This window comes from Dunckerocampus dactyliophorus, chromosome 17, assembly GCF_027744805.1.
Source record: "Dunckerocampus dactyliophorus isolate RoL2022-P2 chromosome 17, RoL_Ddac_1.1, whole genome shotgun sequence".
Taxonomy (NCBI): domain Eukaryota; kingdom Metazoa; phylum Chordata; class Actinopteri; order Syngnathiformes; family Syngnathidae; genus Dunckerocampus; species Dunckerocampus dactyliophorus.
In genome coordinates, this window is record NC_072835.1 from 17,093,493 (window position 1) to 17,118,668 (window position 25,176).

At 39.6% G+C, this 25,176-nt stretch overlaps 1 protein-coding gene across 3 annotated transcripts in view; it reads left to right on the forward strand.

Annotated features, from left to right (window-relative positions):
• The first annotated feature begins 1,875 nt into the window (after positions 1–1,875).
• Positions 1,876–25,176, forward strand: part of znf462 (zinc finger protein 462) — a 55,142-nt gene continuing 31,841 nt past the window's right edge. Inside the window, exons 1-2 of one of the 3 annotated variants that reach the window (XM_054756812.1) lie at positions 1,877–2,357; positions 5,631–5,665. The gene's annotated coding sequence lies outside the window, so the exon portion shown is untranslated. Of the gene's footprint in view, positions 2,358–5,630; positions 5,666–25,176 lie in introns of all 3 variants that reach the window. The other 2 variants (XM_054756813.1, XM_054756811.1) reach the window with 2 other exon arrangements.

Below are 25,176 nucleotides of genomic sequence, written 5' to 3' on the forward strand. Positions count from 1 at the left end.
TTTAGTAGTAAATTAAACTGTTACCTTCTTCTCACAAGAAAAAAGATCATAATAATCATGAAAGAAGCCACGTTCAATGGCCTAAGCTGTTGTCTCAGTGTTAAACTCCGGAACAAATGATTTCACTCATAATTGATATGAAATTGATTTGAAAAATAAATAAATAAATAAACAAACTTGACCAAAAAATGGATCTAAGTTTTCACACCCTCTAAACTCCTGATCCAGATATTTTTACACGTTAAAAATATGTGTATTAACTTTATTTGTTGTTTTTTTTTACTTGTTTTAAATGTAACTCTCCTGCTAAAAAAAAAAAAAAAAAATTAAGTACAATGAATGTTTTTTTCAAATTTAACCACATCTGCAGTACCTGTATCTACCTTTTTAAAAACAAATGAGTTCATAACTCAGTGGTATGGCTTGATTAAACCATAAAGTAAAGTGACTTGCATTTCTTGGCTGTTTTTAAATGACGAGAAGACTTAGACTGTGAAAATTCTCATCAAAAAGCGGATAAATGGTCCATCACAACGGTTCCCTCGGCGCTCACCCCTGGCAGGCTCCCCCCCTCCAGGCCATCCTACATGCAGTACATGTGAGCACCTTTTGTTTGGGTTTCTCTTTGTTAGCTGCTGGATGCAGGGAAGCAGCCTGCAGCAGCATTGTGTTGACTGTGACACTTTGTGACCTCACATAACAACACCATTATTGTATCAAATATTGGCTTGGCTTGAATTAAAACGTGTAGATGATCCAGGTCATGACATGGTCATTGACTTTATTTTGTAATATTCTGAAGAAAGCAAAAGCGGACATAAAACACAGCCATTCATTAAATTATAGTAGCATTAAAACTAGATTACAACGTTGATGCTGATTAACACATCACAACATATTATGGCAACCACCAGATGCAGTACTGTAACAGCAAATGCACCCTCTAGTGGCCGTGAGCAGTACTACTAGCATGTCATCAGAGCAATCTGACTGGACACTTGTATTGAGTACAGTGAATGCTTGACTACCTACCCCACCCTTAAAAAAGCCCCCACTCAATATATTTGATTTAAAAGAGCATTAAGTGTAAATATTATTATTATGATTAAAACTAAACACAGAAAAAAACAATATTATTAATTTATTTTATGTGACCGTGTACACAATGATACACACTGCACTAAATCAAGTAGAATATATTAATATAACAAAACATATTAATTATATAACTATATTTTTGTAAAAATAGATAATACATAAATACTACTGCTACTGATAATAATAATAGTGTTATTTCGCCATATAATAATGTATTGTATCTTATACAATATTTTTTAATCATATGTAATAAAACTCATTATTGATTAAATCAAGCTGGCAATGACATTGTCTTTTTTATTTGACTAATAATGGCTTACTAAAATTATTGGTATTAATAGTCAATATATTACTATAACATTAAGAACAAACCTATTAATTTATACATACATACATGCCTACATAAAAGTAATGTATTCTATAATATATATAAGACTCGTCAAAGTCTGTTAATGATAATAACTATGTATGGTCAGTAAAACTATTGTCATCTAGTAATTACAGGTAATAAGTAATAATATATGTGTTATTATATTGTTTAATACATGCATATACCTACAGTACATTACCTGTCATCTATCCAGGTATTATGAATGTATCTACAAGTATATCGTCATGTCTATCAAAGAAGTGAACTGCAGATAACCCCATGTCGTGGCACGCGCGTACACACAGACATGCGCGTATAGATTACTATCCACGCTATAAAATTCACAGAGCCTGCGTGCGCGTATACGCCAATGTATTTGTGTGTATATGTGTGTGCGCGCATAAGGGAGCGCGCCGACTAGGGCTCCGGGGTTAGCAGCTAGCTCCCTCCGCGTTTGAATGTGTGTGTGTGTGTGCGCGCGCGCGCGTGTGTGTGTATGTGCGTGTGTGCCCCCATGAAGGATGAGCTTCTCGAGCGTCCATCCCGCCGATGCTCCCTCGTCTCTTGGCCAACTCTTGCGCACCCTCTGGTGCTCGCTCGCCGCCTGCCGAACTTCTCCTTCTTCTCCTCCTCCTTTGTGTGGCCCTCTCGTCACGTTATCATTGTTGTTGTGTTGGTGGTTGTCTTCTTCCTCCTCCTCCTCCTCGCTGATTGAGAGCTCGGCGGAGGAGCTCAGGTCATCTGCAGCTGAGGCGAAGAAGAAGAAGAAGAAGAAGAAGAAGAAGAAGAAGAAGGAGGAGAAGCAGGAAAGATGGCGATCAGCCACTACTAGCCGGATCGGACGCACGCATGAGACACAACTTTGGAGGTGACGGCGAAGATTGTAGCGGTGAGTTTGACGCCTTTTATTTGCGTTTATGAGTCAGTGGTGGCTACACGATTCCATGTGGCTTTCAAGGTCTTGCGAGAACGTCGCCATTGGTAGATCATGGGATTATTTTTTTTAGGAGCGTGACCTGGAAAGAGCTTGACCCCCTTCCTCCTCCTCCTCCATGGGGAGGCTTTTTAATGGTGTTTGGCTACCCTTGTAGCCAAAGTCAAGTGTGTCTTCTCCTCGCTTCCCGGTTCGCTCTCATGTCCGCCTCTCTCCAATCCTGTTGTCAGTCAGGAAATGATCGTTGTTGCTTTATTTCATCATCTCCTGAAAAAAAGATAAGGGATTAGTTAGCGCGCTAGCTTCATGGAGCCATTGCACGCATGGTTGTCCTCTCTTGTGTCCTCCATTAGGAGCTGCCATAAGCCACACTGGCCCACAGTGTCCAGCACGAGTCTCTCTATCTCCTCCTTCTCCTCCTCCTCTAAAGCTGGTGGCCATTTTTAAGGGGCTGCTTCTCCACTAGATGATGCAAATGTGTGTCATTGTGTGTCCTGTTGGTTGTGCTCCTGGCTGTCTGTCACTGGTCTCAGGTCAGGTGCTTACAGTGGAGCTCCAAGCATAAAATGGAGGCTGGCAGATGAGTCTCCAAGGAGTCGGGCAGAACAAAGGTTGTGTTTGACATGTTGAGCCGCAGGCCAGACACTTGGATGAGGAAGTAGAGGCTACTGAAGAAGAAGCAGAAGAAGAACTGTACTTTTATGAACAAAGCTAAATGTAGCCTCTCATTCATATACTTACGTTATGTTTTGTGCACATATTTTTGTTTGTTAGCAATTAATTAATTGTTAGTGTGCATCCAGATTTTGTTTGTACGTTAGCAACCACCTGGCCATACAAATGACTGCCACCTATAGGACTGGAGCTAAACTGTAGTAACAGCGCCAATTTACAAATGGGCTCAGTTTATCTTTTATGAACAGAAGGTTACAGCTTGGTAGTCTTTCATGCATTCTGGTGTTTTTTCCTACATGCAGCTGCTAAGCTATTGGAGAAAAGTAGGTAACTTTACCCGTTTAATGCTGGCCTTCTTCCGACTTTTTTTGCCCCGAGTTGCTGTTCTGTATAAATTGCACTGACAGTGAATGGTGGGGGCACGATAGTTCCGGCAACATTACACCTTGGGAGTTGAGTCCAAAGTCGTAAGGGTGGCTGGGTGTAAGGGTATTGTATTCAGGGTTTCCCATAGTATTTTTTGAGGCTGTGGTGGTGGGCTGCATGGGAGGCGGACTGCCGCCGCTGTGTCGTGCCTCTGCTGCATTGCTGTGGCAGGAATTTTTAAAAATATTTAAATTTACTGTTGGTAATAACGTCAACATCAGGGTCTTTTTCACAGGCTTGAAGAACAAATGCCTTAATTAACTTTAAGTGCCTTTCTCTCTGCCTTTTCTTCCACTCCATATCTGTCACGTACCAACAGGGAAATAAAGTGTAGTGAAACATTTTTATGATATTTTATATGATATTCATGATATTTAGCTATTTTATTTCAAATTATTTGTGGTCAATATGTAAATAATTGGCTGCACATGTATCTATATGGCACAGGTGTGCTCACACTTTTCCAGCCTGTGGAATACTTTGTCCCAATGATCTACTTCCCACTATAAACATATATATAATATATATTTATTAATTTTATTTATAAATATGAGTTTATGTACATTATACATGTATATCAGGGGTGTGTGCACACAATCAAAACTATCTACCTCCTACTAAACATAGAGCATGTACAAAATCTAAGCTGCAACTAACTACTATATTAAATACTAATGATTAGTATTTCACAGTTTCAAAGTTTACAGGTCATCAAAATAGTTGATATATATATATATATATATATATATATATATATATATATATATATATATATATATATATATATATATATATATATATATATATATATATATATATATATATGAGGTATATATATGAGGTTCTAAGTAAAGCTTCAAAATGCAAAAAGAAGAAATGGGAAAAAATTTGACTGAGCAATTTATTGCAAACAACCATTAAGCTGAAAAAGGCTGACCATATCTAAAAAAAAAAAACAGAGACCCCCATAAAATAAAAATAATCAAAAAAATGACAATAATGAGTAGCTGCACCATTCTTAGTAATCACCTCCAAAATGGTTTTAGGCATGCTTGATGCCAGTGTTTCCAGGAGGCTAGTGGGAATGTTACTCCAGGTGGTGAAGATGTCCATTTTTGTAAACTTCTCTTGCCATTCATCCCCAAATGTTCTCAATTGGCTTTAGATCAGGGGAACATGCAGGATGGTCCAAAAGAGTGAGGTTATTCCTCTAGAAAAAGTCCTTTGTCAGCCGGGCATTGTGAACGGCAGTGTTGGCCTGTTGAAAAAGACAGTCATTACCACACAGACGAGGGCCTTCAGTCATGAGGGATGCCCCCTGCAACATCTCCACATAGCCAGCTGTCATTTGACGCCCCTGCACAACCTGAAGCTCCATTGTTCAATTGAAGGAAAAAGCACGCCTGATCATGATGACGCCATCTCCACTGTGCCGTGCGGAAAACATCTCAGGTGGGATCTCCTTGTCATGCCAGTGATGTTGGAAGCCATTAGGACCGTGAAGGTTACATTTTTTCTCATCAGAGAATAAAACTTCAATGTCCCATGTTTTGTGTTCTCGTGCAAATTCCAAACGGGCAAATTTTTGGCATTGAAGAAGACAAGGTCTTTGAAGGTGTTTTTTTTTTTTTTTTTAAATTGTCTGATGGTTATTGCACTGCACTCGGCACCAGTAACAACCTTCATTTGCGCAGAGAATCGACTGACAGCAAATGTGATCCTCAGGATCAGGGTCGATCACATTGTTTTGGGTCTATCAGTTGACTTCTTTTGTTCCATAACCCTTAGGATCTTTTAAGAAGTTTAAAATGACTACCTTACTGCATCCAACCTCAGCAGCAATGGCACGCTGTGAGAGGCCTTGCTTATGCTGCTTAACAATCCGACCGCATTCAAAGAGAGACATTTTTTTTGCCTTTTTAACCATCAACAGATCATGACAGTGTGAACCTGACAGAAAATGACTTTGAATCCACATTTTTGCCAAGATTTTGGCTTTTAAAGACTGGGGTCTTAAACGTTTGGTCAGCTGATAAACAGCCAAACACAGTTTAATGGTTGTTTGCAATAAATTGCTTTCTAAATTTTTTTTTGTCTCACTCTCCCATTTCTTCTTTTTGCATTTAGAAACTCAGCTTCCTCAATATCCAACAGTGCAAATTGTAAGTTCTTAAAATTTTGTATATTATTCGTTTGTTTCATTTTCTTACTTTGTTGCGTAATACCATCTCTTCTATTGTTAGCAGCCAGCAAACACTTTGTCATTGCTTTAACATCCTGGAAAAGCTAGAAAACTGACCTAGGAAAAGGTGCAACTATTATGATTGCTGTTGTTCTGTCATTCGACCCCCTAATTCATAATTCAACTCAACTGGTTGAGGCAGACAGCCTCCCTACTTTGAGTCACGATTCTTGTTCATAGTGGTTTCTTCCTGACAGATGTTTCCTTCATGTCAGCAGCGAAAGTTTTTGGTTGCATTTAAGTGGAATGCTCCAGAGGTTGTACAATTCAGTTGGTTTTTGACCTCTGAAGTTGCAGTAAAATCCAGAGTTTGAACCGCCGGTGTGGATCTCTCCTTATGAGACTTCAAATCAAGGCTTAATTGCACAAGTGTCTTGCTTTTTCTGTGGCGTTTAGTGTTTTTACCATCCTGATGCTGCCACAGAAGGGTATCCAAGTGGTGGCACAGATATGAAATATGATGAGTACCGTAGAACTAGAAATGGAGCTTGTGCAATGTAGGGAAGTGGTGCATGTCTCTGTTCTGGCTGCTCAGTACAATATGGTTGACAATCTTAATCATAAAAAAGTATGACTACTGTGTTATTAATTATGACTGTTTTTACGTATTATTATTCATGTTGGTTAATGTTACTTAGATGAGAGTAGCTTGACCCTGGAACTGACAAACTTAAATTTCATTATTTTTAAAAATCTGAACAAATCGTATGTGTTTGACCTTGTAGGCTCCTCTGTATTAGGGATGTGTTGCTAAACTCCTCTACATGAAAAATGACTTGATTGATTGGGCTGTATTTAATGAAACAATTGACCTGACACGTTTGTTTGTGGTTGCCATGTCTGATGGACATGTGATGGCTGGACCTTATAGTGCTGAACATTGCAGTGTTTTGGTCCCTCGACATGGTTAATGTTCAGCTTAGTGTGAAGAAATGGTGCACAGTTTCTATAAGGAAGTTCTCACCGTGTGTCTGCTCTGTTGTTCCTCTCGGGTTGTTTAAATGGCTCTCCACACAAAATATCCTGAAGGTGTTCAGTCTGTCAGGAGAGAGTGTGTGTTTATTTGTGTTTTGCAGCGGTTTGTGGTCACTGTGTGCAATGTTGCTGACGAGCTGGAGCGTGAGCTTGACACACGGTGCTGCGACAGCGCCCAGGCTGAGGAGAGCCATCCAAATCAAAATGGTGGCAGTGCTCCTTCTCTCTCCCTGGTGTGGCAGGTTCCTCGAAGAGGAGCCGCACGCTCGCCCGACAGGAATCTGCTGCGCTCGACACATTTCTCTGGCAGGCCACTGCAGTGTTGGTGGACAAGGCACCAGTACTCCAACTCTCAGTTCATGATGCCCTTGTCTTTTTGGCAGTGTTTGGAGCTGATGTGTGTAACTTTCAGGATTTTGTCTTTGCTTTTCTGGTGTGGACCCATCTAGCATTCACTGGCAGTTGATTTTTAGAGATTAAAGCACATATTTATTGCCTAAAACAGTATATTGTGGAACATCTAAAGACAGCAAATTAAGTTGGGAAAAAGTTACAATATTATGATGATAAAGTCAAAATATTATGAGAATAAAGTAATCATATTCTGAGAAAAAAGTGTACAAGAAGAATGTTGAAGTATTTGTGAAGATAAAGAAAAGAGCAAAAAGTTCAGAATAATGTCACCGATAACACAACGCTGAGATGCAGGCTGTTTTTTTCTTTAAATATAGAAAACGTCTCAGCATATCTACATGAGTTAAAAATGTGAAAAATACAAGTGAAAAATACTCAACTTGACTTAACATTACTGATACTTTTCACATTTTTCTTCGTTTCTTCTCTTAACATCCCTTATTGAGGCTGCTCCTCTTTTGGGCAAAAAAGCCAAAGAAGAAGCGCACACATTCTGGCTCAGTGGCATATTTTTTTCTCCAGGTTTTACAACTTTTAATAAGGCATTCGATAGTTGAGGTTCCACTTCATATCTGTATAGAATACACTGTTGCTTCATGTTGCAATCCATCAGTCATGATTGATGTAGTCACTACGTGATTGATATTCATATGAATCTATGATAACTTGAAGATAACATTTTTAAAGTGTAAACTATAATCAAAATGTGCACTGATAAGAAATCTCCATACTTTATTATCTTTTTGAGTTGTTGTAAGTGATGTCAGCCATTCTGTTTAATGTTTTCGGAGAGCTTTATGACAGAAAAATGTTGTTGTTCGGATAATTGAGGTTGTGTGATATGGCGATGATGCCGGTGATTTATTTGCGGAAACAATGACAGGTGCGTCAAAATGTGATTTCACGGTAAATATGAGAGTGAGGTTGTCCTTTGTGATAAAAATGAATTTGTGTTCCTTGATGAATGGAAGCCTTGAGCTGCTGTTATGATGCTGAAGGCACTTATCACACTTTTTTGTGTGTGCACGTACCAAACACAAAGTTAATCATGTTATCGTACAACAAGTACATCATGGGCCTAACTTGTTTTTTGTTTGTTTTATCCTATCCCCTGGCGTCATTCACGCATAGAACCTAATAGTGATGCCGCGCTAATGGATAAATCAATTAACCGCATGATAAATAAAAACGATTCAACCTCAATAGGATTCAGATCAGAGGAAAATGCAGGATGGTCCAAAAGAGTGAGGTTATTCCTCTAGAAGAAGTCTTTTTGTCAGCCGGGCATTGTGAACTGCAGCGTTGCCCTGTTGAAAAAGCCAGTCATTACCACACAGAAGAGGACCTTCTGTCATGAGAGATGCCCCCTGCAACATCCCCACATAGCCATCTGCCGTTTGACACCCCTGCACAACCTGAAGCTCCATTTTTCCATGGAAGGAAAAAGCACCCTACATCACGATGATGCGCCCTCCACTGTTTCGTGTTGTAACACCTTAGGTGGGATCTCCTTGTCATGCCAGTAACGCTAGTCTTGATACTTGCTAAATATATTTAGATCATAATTTCATTTTAAAGCTGAGGTAAGAGTTGGCTAGAATTGGAATTGGAAATCCCAAAAAATGTGACGACAACCCTGGAACAGGAAATGGAAATTATTGCGACATACAGTAAGAAGTGGTACACGTCTCCTGGCTGCTCAGTACATAAAGGCTAAGTCAACAATATTAATAATAAGAATAAAAGTGAATTGCTATTATATAGTACAGTTTATAGTTTGTTTCTATCTTTTATGAGTTTAAACAGTGGTTAACTTCTTTTTACACTTGAAACATTTTGAAAGCAACTTCCTTTTAAGTGTCCATCATCAAATTTGAATTTTTTTTTATTGGGGTTATTTATTTATTTTTGTACATATTTTAGAGGGTTAAAAATGCAACTTAAATCATTGCCATTTAATAATGGGATTTATTAATTCATGTAACGGGTATGGAGTGATTATTTCACATATTCCATTTCCCATGAAAAATAAATGGTTGCTTTCAGATATATGAACGAATACGGTGTTGACCTAAACATAAGACGACCCCTCTTTTTTGAGACCAGTTTTTGGAAAAATCGATTTTTTTTTTAAAGATAGAGATAAAGAGATTTTTTTAAAGACAACATTGACAGTGTTTTCATGTTAGTGTAATAGCAACTGGTCAATTGCAATTAAAAAAAGGATATCATATTCCTTAGTTGCTTGGGAGCTGTTTGATGACTCTGCTTCATTGATCACCATTATCTAAAAATTAGCATCGTAACTCCTCTGCTGTTTGCTAAATTGTTAGCTACCTTTGGGATTTGGTCTCTGTGTTGCGGCTGCATCGCCCCAGGTCACCGGTGTTTGTGAGTGACAGGAAGAGAAGCGCTGACTAACTTGGGGAGAAGTTGTTTGGCCCCAACCTTTGGTTTGCACGTTTAAATCTCAAGACCCCGAATACAAGACGACCTGTCTTTTTAGACTTTTTTTCCTCAGGATAAAAGAGTGTCTTATATTGGGGTCAATATGGTAATTGTTTGACCTTAGAGGTTGCACTGTATTTCAGCATTAAAGCTTTAAAAAAAAGCTCCAATGAGTAATGGCTTGGATGCAGCAAGGACATGCTTGTGAAACCCATCACTCTCTTTCTGTCTGCTCACCCTCATTGCACTCCTCCATTCTTCTCCACCTGAGGCAGTGAAGGAAGGCTACAGGGAGAGGGAGAGAGAGGGGGGGACACACAAAAGCAAATTGAAATGCTCCAGTGAGTGCTTTCTTGACATGATGCATGAGATGCAGCACTGCCCTTCTACTGCTGCTGCTGCTGCTGCCGCTGTAAGTGCGACACACAAGGCCCACGTCCAAAACGTTGTCGACGTTACGCCACTCGCTTCCTTCTCTTTGTGTTTGCTCAAGAAAACCAAGATGGTGTAGCTGCAATACTTTGTCGCTGAAAGTTTGTAGATCACTACCTCCATGGGTCTAGTGCAGCTTCATGTCAGGGTTAAACTTCATGTCAGGGTTAAACTTCCAACGAGGAAGTGGTGCGTGTGTGTGTGTGTGTGTGTGCGCTTGTGTGTCAGAAAGGTGTCTTTCCAGTTTCTGTTGTCAGTTGCCACGTTACACCACTGCCAAACTGGTTCCTCTTCTCTGCTTTCCATCAGAACATCAATAGTCCCAACGTCGCCTTCTCCCTTCTGGGAGGAGAGAAAAAAAGAAAAAGCTCAGCCTGTCTTTATCACTGGGCTTTTAACACTCATGGGATTTGGTTTTGATGGAGAAAGAGTGTCATGGCTGTTTGTGCTTGTGAGATAAATTAAGCCCTGACATTGCTCAGGTTTCTTGCCTAAATTCTGGTTTTATGGCCTTCAAGTAAGACCAGTGAACCCAGCTCTGTCAGCCCAAAAGCTGCCTGTGGTGGGGAGGAGAGAAAAAAAAAGTCCTGAATTCTTTGGAGACGCCCGTTCCTTGGGCTGTGTGGTGCCACGGGACAAGGCCTTCATTGAGCTGGAACAGGAGTGGTCTTGTAGAAAGGATCCACTGGCTGGAAGCAACAGAGCTGTCCAAGGACGATTAAATATTTAAGAGTTTGGAGGTCTCGGTGGTAAGTTAATATTGATGGGTCTCTCATCTTTCCCCACCGTCTCTAACTTGTTGAGTTACCTCAAGAGGTCCCAACCTGGGAAGGAACTTCTTCTAAACTTAGCGCTCGCTTTTTAAAGCTCCACGTTCCATCTCTCCAATGCATTCCTGCAGCAAACCGCTCAAACTTTTTCCTCCTAATTGCATCCTGCGTCTTCTTTACTCTGGAATACTGCATCCAGACGTGCTGCTGTAGCAGGAACGCTGATTTCTTGTAAGCCTGACAGTGCAGTGTTTACTGGCACTTGTCCATTCAGCACCACTTACAAGAGACCCTTTTGTGTCTTTTTCTTTTAATACTTTGATGGTGAATTGGAAACAGCAGGGGGCATTGTTGTTGTGGGGAGAAACATGAATACAAACATGGATTAATTAAGATTGATCATAGTATAATTTACTGTGTTATGATGCTGACACATAGTTGGTCCTATATTTGACTTGGAGATAATAGATGACAACATTGGATTGATTTATGTCAGGAAATGGTTTCCTAGGGGAGATGGCTGTGTGGAATGCAAGGTTTCCTGGCGTAATTGTCCTTGTGGAAAAACACTTCCTGGTTTCTCTCCAAGACGTGTCCTTGGACATTCTAGAGTAGCTTGACACTCAAGTGGTATTTGCGGGGCTGTATGTCTGTTCTAGGAGGAGGTCTCAGTCTGGCAGATTTAATGCCACACTGGGAAGTTTGGAGTTGTATTGGACGGAAGGCAGATAGGTATTGATGAAAACTAGGACAATCGCTTTCCTACTGAGCTGCTTGTTTATACTTCTTGAAAATGCTTATTTACAGCCAAAACACTGAATCATCTCTCTTAAATGTTGTGATTGATTCGTTCATGACACACAAACTAGCAAGTGGGATAACAAACTGTTCATAGAGTATCTGACGTTGGAAGCCGTAAATGCTCCAATTACATCTTTTATTAAATGAAATAAGTCTCCTATAGTCACCGGGTGTGTGGTCTATGAAAGCAAATAACTGCCAGGGTGTTGGGCTTCGGTCAAAAAAACACTGGTGTCAACAGCTGTGGCTGTAGGCAACCTTGTGCTTTTTATTAACTCCACAAGATGGCAGTACAGTCGTCCCTTGTTTATCGGGGTTAATTGGTTCCAGACCCAACCGCGATAAGTGAATTTCCACAAAGTAGGATTCAATATTAATAAACTTAATATTTTTGTAGTTGGAGCATAGACATGACTTTCTGAATCCGTTTTTAGCATGATTAGAGCTCTGTAGACATGAAATAACACCCCAATGGTCACTTTTACGCTTATTATTCTTTGTTTACGCCACAATGCGCTGGCTACGGAATCAGGGACATAAAGACGGCCGCCGCAAGCATAGCAAGCCACAAAGCTAACTAGTTAGCCTCTCCAATTTACTCATTCTAAACTTAAGAAAGTGTTTCAAACAAAGTGAGGAAGAAGGACAAAGTAAGAAGCCACAATATTACCACTTCCACACAGAATGGGAGGAGAACTTTTTTTTTTTCTTCACTCAATCATGTCGGACATGCCATGACTCCTTGCAGAGTGTTAAGGTAATGTAATCTATGTTGGATCAGTTTAAGATTACTGACGCCTAGTGACCACAATACTACATACAATTTGTCTTTCAATATTTTTTGACTAATAATAGACAATAGTCAACCACGAAACACAGACCATTTATTAATCAAACTGCAATGTAGCTAGGGACGACTGTAGTTGCATTTGAAGCATTTTGAATGGTCATCATCCAGCAGCTTTATCTACCTCTGCATGCACTTGATATTTTTGGCTACACTACTGAGCTTTTGCTGTGAAACTCATGCGTGTTACACTTGCTGTACTGTTGTTTACAATTAACTCATGAGCGCTATTAATGCTGGCTCAGTTTTCTCCTTACCACTATTACAACATTGGTTACATCAACATCTTTTTACTTATTACAACATCTGTTTTGGATTTGTTGTGCAATATACTTCTTAATAAATGAACATACAGTGGAACCTCGGATAGTGTCATTAATTTGTTTCAGAAGGTCCTACTCAAACGGCAACATACTCTAACCGAATACATTTTTCATAAGAAAACACAAAACACTTTGTTTAATGGTTTTACAATTATAGTTTTACATTAAACTATTTGAAATGCATATAAAGGACAAATGAAAGGGATAAATATAAATGAACATTTAATTGAAGACTTGATGGTAACCAAATGCTATGCTGTGAGTTATTTGTTGATTTCAGTCGTGTTTCTTACCTTCTTTATCAAAGTGCTGGCACTTGGAACTTTCTTTGGCTCCATTGTGGGTTATTTTGCATCCGTGATCAATAGGAAAAGCAGAGACCTGTGACGTAACTGTGTTAGTTAGCAAAGAACTAGAGTCAACTGCGACGGAGCGGGTGTGACTTCCAGTTCCGGTTTCCATGCTAACACGGTGCTAACAGGGACATTATGTGATACAAATACATTATGAACGATGTTGGACTCCAGCAGTATTAATAACACGACAAGACTTGCATCATATCGGGAAATGTACGCGTGCCGAGGCAAATTGTTGCGTACAATTTTGATGTAAAAAGAAAAATAGGCTCACTGGGGCGTACGCTTACCAAGGTTCCTCTTCATAATGTAGATAATACTGTGTATATCTAGCTACCCCTTTTCACATAAAATTGTAAAAAATAGTTCCCTAGCCCACACTTATACCCAATCATGTTAGGAAGCAACATTTAGTACATACAAGTAGTACATGCTACTGATCTACAGGAAGGATTACATTGCTCAGACGTTCTAAATGTGAGGCCACCAGTATTTGATGTCCACAGGAACTTGGAGCTGGGTCTCTTAGGGTTATGTGACAGGGTGATTCAATTTGCCAAATTTAGAGGCACAGCTTCTAGTGTTCTCCCAGCTACCATCTTCTGCTGACCGCCATGACGGTCTGCAGGGGAACCAGCAGGAAAGCTGCTTACTCGGGTCTTTGCTCTGAGCGTTTAAACACTTCCATCTGTGTAACAAGATAGATGTCCTCTTTGCTCGGAAAGAACCAGCCAAAGACCTTGAGGAGCACAAAATGGTGGACTGTGGCCATGCCACGGATACTCCAGTGTGATTGGCTGCATCTCCTCAGGCCAAAGGCGGGGCTGCTGTGTGAAATGAAGCCCTCTGTGTGTGGAGCACTGGCTCGAGCTTCATCTCTGATGCAGAAGATAATTCTGGCTGCCCCAAGAGAGACGAGAGAGCGGCCAAGTGAGGCAACTATTCTAAAGAAAGATTCAGTAGAGGCTTGTCTGTCGGCTTCCTCTTATCTTCACGAAACCCATCGACTTCCTGGATTTTGATTCTGTTTTTGGCTTTAATCAAAATGGCAAAGGTTCAGGATGACAATATAATGCCATCAGCTTGTTTTCTTTGCTCCAAATCAGTCGATGGGTTTGTGAAGTTGACTTTGGCTTCAGAACAAGAATTTTGTCCTAGAATTCACCAAGGAAATTTTTGTCAAATGTCCATTTCTGGTTGACAGGTTTGTAAATTTGATGCATTTCCTCAGTGGTTAAGTTTCTTGTCATCTGATAAAGAATCAAACTGTTCTATCAGTTCCCGCAATGTTGCCAACTGAGCGACTTTGTCGTTATATTTCCCAAGTATTCAGACACCTTTACCGACTGTTTTTCAAAAAAGCAACTAGCGGCCTTTTCTGTTGTTATTGGAGACATGAAAGCATGCATTGTTCTTTAAGCCTGCTTGGATTGTGCTTCTGCATAGTCACTATGCCGTCCATTCCGAAGCCGTCTTCATCCTTTTTAGAGCTGTTCGTGTGGGTTGAGCACTTGACATGCAATTCTAGTGACTTTTAGGACAGCCAATAGCCACTTTCCTTACTGAGGAGTTGGCAACAGTGATTAACCACAAGAGATAGCTTTCTTCTTTTATTGGGCATAATGTAAATAAGTTACTCAGTTAAGTGGATGCTGTTAATGAGCAAAAATGGAGCAAAATTGTTCTTTGTTGATAACTTGAATAATTGTATAGACTAGCGGTTTTCAAAGTGTGCAGCGGGAGGCCCAGGAGACTTCAGGGAAGGTGCAGCAGCCTGAGAAAAACAAAGAAAAAAGCCTGCTAAGATAAGTTCAATAATGTCAAAGGCAGAATGATTAGATTTTTACTTTTTACGTTCTTACATCAGAGTCTGTCAGGGTCATAGGCAAAAATTCACAGCGGGCCACCAAAGTTTGCCAGTCCTCGGGGCCCTCAACTGGGATGGGACCCCAAGCAGCTGCCTGCCTTGCCTGGTAGCAAACGGTGCTCCTGCTTTCATTGAGAGAGTAACGTACCTGTTACGTCACCATTTTACCCTTTAGGGTCATTTCCGACTGGTTTGTTTGCATTGAGATTGAGGGTTCTACTGCTCTGTTCACTCCTGACCATATGAACCACAGCAAGGGAAGACAATTGACTTGAAGGCATTCTTATTTTGTGAACATTTAATGAGCTGAGGTGCCTTAAATATCAATCCAGGAGATGTAATAGTGACGTTTTCACCCCAGCAGCCTTAAAGACACACGAGGACATGGTCATTAATGCTCCTCCTAATCTTCTTGGATGTTATCTGTGCAAAATAGGCCAAATGTTGCTACTTAATGCTCTGTGTAACGTGCCCACCCTCCCCCTGCCCACCCTTTTCAGAGTGAGCAGGCTGAGCTCTTTACAAAACAGAAGGCTACCCTTGGAGCAAGGTTGCCACGATGGCCTGCTTCATGACAATTTTTCATGCGGCTTTGGAGGGCAACATGGGCTCATCAAGTCATTAATTGAGAGGGCTTGTGAATAAAGATAAAGAAAGGGGAATTTTAAAGGCTGTCTGTCTGTCTTGTCTTTCTGTGTGGGTGATGTCAGGTAGCCATCTGTCAGACAGAGACAGTCTGACCTTGCAGTATGGAGGACCCAGACATGAAATATGGGATTAGTGGCTGGCTGCTCAACACCGATGGCACTCCTTATTCTTTCTATCTTCTTTGCTTTGGTTTTTAATGTGCATATGCTCTTGTTCGGCAGTAGAAAAATAGTTGTCCTTTAGCCATGTTGTCATGAATTAGCTCCAATGTTGAAAAATAAACTTTAGTTCTTTTTAGTCATGTAAGCCAGCTGAACAGGATAGGATGGTGATAGTCGTAAACAAGGTCTTTGAGGAGGATGGTCTTTGAGGCCTACTGCGGTGCGGTGCAGCACTTCCTTTTTTATGTCCTGTGAATGTGACACCAGTGAAGGTCAGGCTGCAGACAGATCAGCAAAGCTCTCCGGATTGCAGTGCCTGAGAGAGGCTGTGCGCCTCCATTTTCCTCTGAGACACTCTGGTGTTGGTGTTTAGCATGCCCTTCTTCAGCAAGACGTAACGAGGTTAAACACAAAAGACTTGATTGACTTGGTTGCATAAGTTGGCTCATTGTCTCAGCTGTATGTTTTACTGACTAAATGAAAGATTGGTCGAAGAATCTATTAATCAAGACCAAGAATTCTGTAGATTGTGTGATTAGTAAAATGCAGTGCAACTATTTGGCTGCAACCAGCAGAAGCACTGCTGAATCAATGTCAATAAAGAATACACAAAGTCAGCTATGGGAAGTTGTGCGACAGCCACACCATGGCAACTCCCTGGCATCGAAAAAGGAGTTTGGAACATTCCAAGACATTCTCCCATCCTGTTAAAAGTGATTAATGAATTGTTATTTCATTAACAGTAACTGATACATCTTCCTCATGGTCGGTCAATAAGTCAATAAATAACACCAGATACTTATTACTATTCCATTAATTCTGCTTGCACTGGTACATTTTGTACACATAATATGAGATAAAATAATGATAAAGACCATATACAATATAATATCACTCCCTCTCTATCGAGGATTTTAAAAAAATAATAAGTGACCGCTGTTTCGTGTTTGACTATGGCCTATTTTTAGTCACAAAATATTGAAAGACAAGTCGTATGTAGTATTTTGGTCACTAAGCGTCAGTAATGTGGATGAGACGTACCTTAGATTACATTACCTTAGCAGTGCATGGAGTCAGCCATAGCATGTCTGATTACCTTAGCAGTACATTGAGTCAGCCATAGCATGTCTGACTACCTTAGCAGTGCATGGAGCAAGCCATAGACATGATGAAGTTATTTTCCCATTCAGTGCGGAAATGGTATGTTTTTGGCTTCTTACGTTGTCCTGCTTCCCCACTTTGTTTGAAATTTTGAAACCATTGAAGGCTATCTAGTTAGGTCACTAGCTTAGCTGCGGCCGTCTCTTGTGTCCCTGCAGTGATCTCGTAGCCTGAACATTGTTGTTAAGCAATGTGAAGTAAACAAATAATAATATGAGTGTAAAGGTGACTATAAGGGTGCTATGTTATGTCATGTCATGTCATGTCATGTCATGTCTATGTCTATTAATATTGAATTCTACTTTGAGGAAATTCCTTGGGGTGGCATGGCTCAGGTGGTAGAGTGGTCATCTCCCTACCTGAAGGTTACGGATTCAATTCTCCGTCCTCCTGTGATTGGGTCGAAGTGTCCTTGGGCAAGATACTGAACCCCCGGTTGCTCCTGATGCTGCATCATCAGTAGGTAAAGCAATAAATGAGGGACGACAAAAGTTGAATCAAATCCACTCCACGACAGTCACCTGCAGTTTGTACACTCAATTTAAATTTTAAATAATGGAATTTTAATCAGTGCCCAGCGATTGACTGGCGACCAGTCCAGGGTGTACCCCGCCTCTCGCCTGAAGTCAGCTGGGATAGGCTCCAGTATACTCCCCACCCTAGTGAGGATAAGCCGCATAGAAAATGGATGGATGGAATTTTAATCTGTTCACCATAAAGACACCTGTAGATTCTAAAAGCTGTCTTTGATGAGTGATTGGGAAGTGTGGAAGGATATTACCCAACTTGTGTAAAGCCTTATGCATTTTTAACAATCTTACTTGTCGTACAAGAGTGCAAAGACAAACAACAAATTGTCTTCTTACCTTTTGACTTGATGAGTGACTGATGCTTTCACAAAAAGACTCTAAACACTGCTGGGGTGCATGTTCTGGTTGTCTTACTTGACTATTATTGGCAACTTAGCCATATTGTATGTACTGAGCAGCCAGGGCAAAAGACACGTGTAGCTTTCATATGACAATAAGTTCTGTGGTTGTCATTATTATTATTATTATCCTTGCAAGTTTTTTGAAAGTCTGTTCATTTTACCGTCACATGTTTCTAAATTCCGAATTATAAGACTTCTAGAGTGTCCAGTTAACCTAACATGTACCGGTGTACCTGGAGAAATGGGGAGAACATGGAAACTCCACACAGAGATGCCCAAACGATGTCATGACTGTGAGGCAAACATGCGTGACGCCGTGCCTTTAAGCCTTCGGGGTTAATTCAAGTTTAGAGGAGAGAGTTTTTTTTTTAAAGAGTAGCTGCAAGAACATTTGTGGTGGACAACATCTGGTCATCAGCTGGTTGACCTATCTTTTTTTTTTTAAACCAAATTAGGTTTGTGCTTGTTTTAAGTTTAACCCCTTAGCATTTATTTTTTTTTTTTTACTAAAACACCTAAAAAAGTCATACCCAAAGTAAATTTAAAGCTGTCATTGAATCATTTGGAGTACAGGAATGGCTTTGGGCTCTTTTGAAAGCTAACAAACTGAGCAGCAGACTCCCAACCAGTCAGAATGTGTCTTAACTGGTACTGACACTGAGGAATAGGAGTTAGAACACACTGAAAAGGACTTTTTTTTTAGGTTTGCCCATATGTTTTCAAAAACGTGCCTTCAAAATAACTAGTTTGTTGGTGTGGCCTGGAAAACACAATAGGGCCACAGCTTGAGTCCTTACCTAATTAATTACCAATTAAAATTTGACAATGATGCAACAAAAATTGAGTTTTTTTTTTTTTTTTTAACTAAAGTAATGATCAGGCGTTTCAAAGGTGTTTTTTTGGAGACCCTCGGTCACCAAAGTCTTCAGTAAGTCCATACAACAAGCAACGTGGCTTCGACACTGTATATTGTCTTTCAAGACAGTTTTGTCATGATTTTTTTACATAGACAGAAAAAAACTTCAAAGGTGCAACATTGATGTATCTTTGATGTACAATCAGGATTTTCCTTTCAATTGCGCAGGACTGCCGTGCTTTTATGATGCAAGCCGGCCCATCAACCAGCATATTGTTTTTTTTCTCACAATTTCATTGGCTATTCAGTACGCCAGTTATCAAGATTGGATGTAATTGGCCCTAGCTATGTTCATTCCAAGATGGGCTGGTACTTTTTCTGCATTGAAGTTAATTGGCTGTAGGTAAAAAAAAGTTGTCTACGGGCCGAGTGAGGTGTCAGTCAAAAGTTCAAAGTTCAGAGTTGTTTCAGTAGCACAGTGTGGCTAATGCATACATGCTAACTGATCAATAACGTGGCAAATATGCGCTTCTGACGAAAATTATAGACATCAGTGCACCGGTGGTTAGTGTGTCTTTATGGCTTGTTGTGGACTACCTATTTCCATTCATTGGCTCACTGCCAGCGTAACAGGACCTTGTCAGACTTTAATGTGCATTTGGCATACTGTGAGGCTTCGAAGGTGAGTTTCATTGATGTTTATGTTTGCAGCTAGTCTGGAGGAGCCTGCAGTTATAATTGCATCCTGGAATGGTGTATATCAGTTGAATCTCAGTGAAATAAGGCTGTCTTTCATACGCAAATAGGGGGCAGTGTAAAACCCCTTCTGAGCACCAAGGGGTTAAAAACATTTCTAATAATCAAAGTATACATCTAGCGTATTCCTGTCACCTATTCATTGGTTCCATTCCAGCAGATAACTATGAATATTATGACAACTCGTGGCTGATTGCCCATTATTGATCAGTCCCATCTTGTCTGGTCGTTGATAGGCAGGTCAAGATGGATGTCTCGTCTCTGTGTATTCAGACTTTCTCAAATGTGAGACGTGTCATGTGATCACATAATTTCTGGAACCTCACTATTGCTTTGTGATGGTGAGGAGAGTGAGATGCACTGTTTTGTCTTATCACAAGTGCCGAAACTCTCCTGTGATGAAACAGATATGCTCATCAAGACGAGAGTAGCGGCATACCTTTTGTCTGATTTTCAGCTCCTTGTAGTTTTTGGGATTGATTCTGGTCTCATTTAAGTTCATGGTACAATCTCGTATTTATAATTATCAAGGTTTGATCATTTCAAGTTAACAAGCGATAAATTGAAGACGTCAGTCTTATTAGGGATAGACAGTAGATAAAATTTCTTTGATCGACCATGTGGAAAAATCAACCGATGATTTAAAAAAAATGTTCAAAGGGACAGGAAAATCATTCTTTAAAGTCCTGTTTTGATGCTGTGGTTGGATTGAACAGAATCTTTAAAGTCCTGTTTCGATGCTGGGGTTGGATTGAACAGAATAAAAAACGATTGTTCTGTTAACTGTTCTTTAGACGGCAAACTAGTTAAGACGGAATCAACAGCACCTCTGCTGGGCATAGCCAAGTACCACACTCCATTTTTGCCTCAAATTGCTTCAAGTCCCGATTAATCCACACAATTGACAAAATTCTTTAGGATCAATCAATTTATATATGTCAAAGCCCTAGTGGCATTTGGGTGGAATTGATTTTTGATTATTTTTCTTTTGAAAAAACTGCGGCGCAACCCACATAGTGCACTACTTGGCTGCTCATGCATATTGAGTTTTAGCTAAACTATTTGTTTCGCAACATTTAATGTGACTTTTAATGTGACTTGACAGACTTGAAATAAAATATATACAGTATAGACATGTAAAAACACGTTCTGTAGTATTTTCTGCCATCTAAACCAGTGGTTCTCAACTGGCTTGTCTGCGGGAACTCCCCATCACCCCTCAACGACCCAAATTGCAGAACTTTTTTCAACTCAAACGCGCTCTTCTTCAGCAGATATCTGCAGCTGTGTCAGACGGACGGCACGCTAAGTCTCCACTCGATGACAAAGTGGAAACATGGCATGCTCCCCAGGAAATAACACAGACAAGAACGCGAGGTATATACAGGGACATTGGGTCATTACATTTTTGTTTTTGCCCAGACATAAACACGAAACCCACTGAAAAGAGCTCTGCGACCCACTTTTGGGTCTCGACCCACCAGTTGAGAATCACTGATCTAAACATACAGTATTTAAAAGAATAAATATATTTCTATGAATTTTAAACATACAGTGCCTGACAAAATTCTTGCCGTTTATCCAAGCTATAGGAACAATAAACAATAACATCATTTTTAGTTTCTCATTTGGATTCAGAAATTGCTTATATGAAAGGCAAAAGCTTCTAGATTATGCTTTTTATAGCTTAATAAAGTATTGTATCATTCATTGAGTTTTATCATTTAATTAGGGCAGAAAGATCAGATTGTGCTTGGGCAAAAGTCTTGTTGCATACCGAAATAATGTACGGTAGAAATTATATTTTCCTTTGAAAGCACAAACATGCTACGAAAACAGAACAGTTTGGGTGCCTTGGTGAGAAGAATTAATATTGTGTATGACTTCCATGAGCTTGGAGGACTCCATCCATACATCTCAGCAATAACTCAAAGAACTAATTGATCAAATCATCTGGAATGGCAAAGAAAACAGTCTTGCACAACTCCCAGACTTCATCAAAATTCTTTGGTTTCATCTTCCAAGCCTCCTCCTTCATCTAACCCCAAACATGCTCAATTATGTTCATGCATGGTGACTGGGCTGGCCAATCCGGGAGCATCTTGACCTTCTTCACTATCAGGAACTTTGATATGGAGGCTGAAGTATGACAAGGAGTGCCATCCTGCTGAAGAATGTGCCCTCTCTTGTAAATGGTAAATAAGGAGGCTAGCTAGTTGGTTTGCTAGCTTGCTAATGGTTAAAGCCATGGCCATCTCTGATATCCCTGCAGTGATCGCGTAGCCTGCGCGTTACAGTTGAGCAATGTAGAGTAAACAAAGAATAGGAGAATAAATAGGGTGACGACAGGGGTGTTATTTCATGTCTGGTTTCAAACTGGTTTTCTATGCTCTAACTACGATTAATGTTCCATTCATTAATATTAAATCCTACTTGAGGCAAATTCACTTTTCGCGGTCCGGTCTGGAAGCAATTAACCGTGATAAACGAGGGATGACTGTACTGTACATGATTTTAATGTCAACTTTGTAGTGACACACTATCATTTTTTTAAAAGAATTCTTAAAAAATAGTCTTTTTTTCATGGGAAATTCTTAATGTGAAATAAATATTTATGAATCATTAGATTTGAAGGTTTTTTTTTAAACATGTTAAAATGTTTAAAAGCACCATAAAAATCCCAAATACAATCCAGTATATCATATTTTGCACTTAAATAATTCAATATGTCTGAAAAGGAGTCAGAAGAAGCAGAGTTTGTCTGGTTATTCTCTTTGTTTGTGGAACATACACAAGGTTATCAGGGCAATGATGTGTAGTAGTGAGTTTGTAGATAGCTTATTCAGGTGCTTTTATAGCGAATAAATTAATTATATGAAGGACATTTGACTGAGGTGGTTAAAATTGCCTTAGAAACGGATTCACTGTTTAGCCTTAGGCTTTTTTGGTGAATGGGAAAAATAAATTGTCAAAATAGCCCCTCTGTAGTGCACATTTACATGCTTTCTTTCCTATGCAATACTCTGTAGCTTCTTTCTCTTCATACTCTTCACCCTTATCTCGAGCTGTCCTTGTTCCATGAAGTCTTTGTTGACTGTAAACGTGGGCCAGGAGGACCTTGCGAAAGAAACCCCAGCACACATAATCTATTTTTAAGACACATTTGTAACAGTGAAAAACATATTGAATGACTAAGTTGGCATACTGTTCATATTTGCACTGATGTCACTCATGAAGTGTTTGTCTTTTAGTGTTCTTTGTTATAAGCCCTTTGTGAAGAGAAGAAAGAGGCTGGATTGGAATATGAAGGTCAGTCAGGTCAGACTAGCTTTTCCTTTTTTGAACCACTGTTGTTATCTGCAACATGCCAACTGATAAAAGCAGACTATGAGCCAACAAGAGTGGGATTTCAAGCTGCTTGTGAAATTGTTTGAAAGCCAGTTTTGCGAGTGCCAAATAGATTTTTTTTTTAGTACCTGGCCAATTAGGGGTGGGAATGCCTGGCCACCTTTTTTTTGTTTCGTCAGCTTCAATCAGTGTCTGCATCGCGATGCATCTAAGAATCTATTTTCCCCACACCTATGCCCAATGATCTTATTGTGGGTTTGAAACCTTCATGGCATTGCAAGAGTCACGTCACATGATTAGAACGTCAGTTGAAGATGAATTTGACAGCGGGCCAAGTCTTACATATGGCACCCTCGGGGAGAGGATATTTGTAAACTTACCTTAAAATAGCATTTATTGAAGCTCTGTAAATTGACTGAGAGTGTTTTTTATGATTTTGTGGTTTGTTTGAATGATTTTTAGAAAAGATCTAAACCGCTGTACTTTTTTTTTTGTCTCAATTAGACTATTTATGTTGCTTTTCTATTGACTAAAGGTAATCCTGAGAGCTAACAGGATGTAGTACCTGGTCAGCCAATATAGACTGGACCATGCAGTAATAATCCACAGTCTCCACTTTGCTGCAGCATTCCATATTCTTATCCTATGTTAAATAAGTTTTTAAACGCCAATTAATTCTACTTTCTCTCCTCAAGAAGACAGTGTTTGGATAAAGTCAGTAACTTTTGAGTGTTTATGATATTATACACGTAATAACTTGTTTAGCTTAGTTTTCTTTTTGTAAATTGTACAAAAACTAAACGCTAGACCAGTGCTTTCCTTCTGGTTTGGCTGCGGGACCCACCCTCACCCCTTAATGACAAGCTGCGACCCAAATTGCGGACAAATAGCTTATACTTGATGTTTTTATCAACACTCAAAATAATGTTGACAAACTGTGTCTAAGGTTCCTTGTATGTGATATAGGAGTACTGGAATCAGAGCAACGGGACTTAGACCTGGATGAGAGGTTAAACATTGTCACAAGATCCTGGAAGATAAAACGTGACGATATTTCTTATTTAAGACAAAAGCCGTCTCGTGGCCTTAGCATCGCCACTGTGAATGATAACACATGTATGCAGGATTAGAACAGCATATTAGGTGCTTTGCAAACACTATAAACCTTGCAATCCAACCTCCACTCGGCGTTCCCAGTGTCACTCGTTTGCTTGCAACGTGTGGCTGCTTTTTTTCACCGGAGTTCAACAGCTGCCATGGCAATGTCCAATCAGAAGCTGTAGTATTTATACACTTGATCAAACTATCAAAAAATGTGACACAAATGTTTATCTCAGAAATTCACTACGTTCGAGTTCCACACTCTAAGCATGATGGGAACTGTAGTTCTTTAGCATAAACATGAAGCTGATCTACTGCAATCTGTTTTACATGTGTCTTTTCATAACTACATGTCAACATAAATGATTAGCAGTAGTAGCTACAACTGCTGTCATTATTTTAACATTTGTCATTGTTACCTTACTTTACGTTTTAGTTGTAGTTTCAATTTGTGGAAATAAGTTCAACATTTATGAGGAGGGCTACCAGGTAGTGTTGATTATTAAACACTGAAACTGCTGCATGGAATTATTGGCTACTTTGGGGTTCGAGTCAGAGAACACAGTCATCATATGGAGTCCTCAATTTGAATTGTGGTCTTTGAAGTGTACACACAGTCCATTACTTTAAAATCAACTCAATGTCTCTATCCTATATGCATATAAACTGAATGTTAATATAAACAATAGAGGCAAATATACTTGCATATAATAAGTGCCAATTAAACTGTAGTTTTAAATCAGTATATGCAGGATAGTCATAATAGCTAATTCCTTTAACAGTCAAATGCTATGTATTAGATAAACACAGCTGTCATTCCGTCTATAATGATATCAGGTCATCAATAAAACACACATTTAGGAGAAGCCATTAATGCTTCAACTATATCACTCTGAAAGCGTTAGAAAACTTACATTGGAAATGACTTTGCACCGATAGATCACCGAAAGCTGCCGAGAGAATATCATTACCAACTGCAACACACACAAAACCTGAAGCGGAAGTGACACTTTCAAAGTAAAAGGTTTCAAAATAAGTCTCCGCAGAAACATGCATAAACATGGATAATTCTTAGTAGTGTCAAAACAATCTGCGGCGTCAAAATTAATTGGTGGCGGGCTGCCGCAAATAAATAAATGTATGAGAAACACTGAACATAAACAAAAAATGCCTAATAACTGCAGTAAGCTAGGACTTGCTTTGTTGATTTTGATGAGGTTTATTTAATTGCTTACA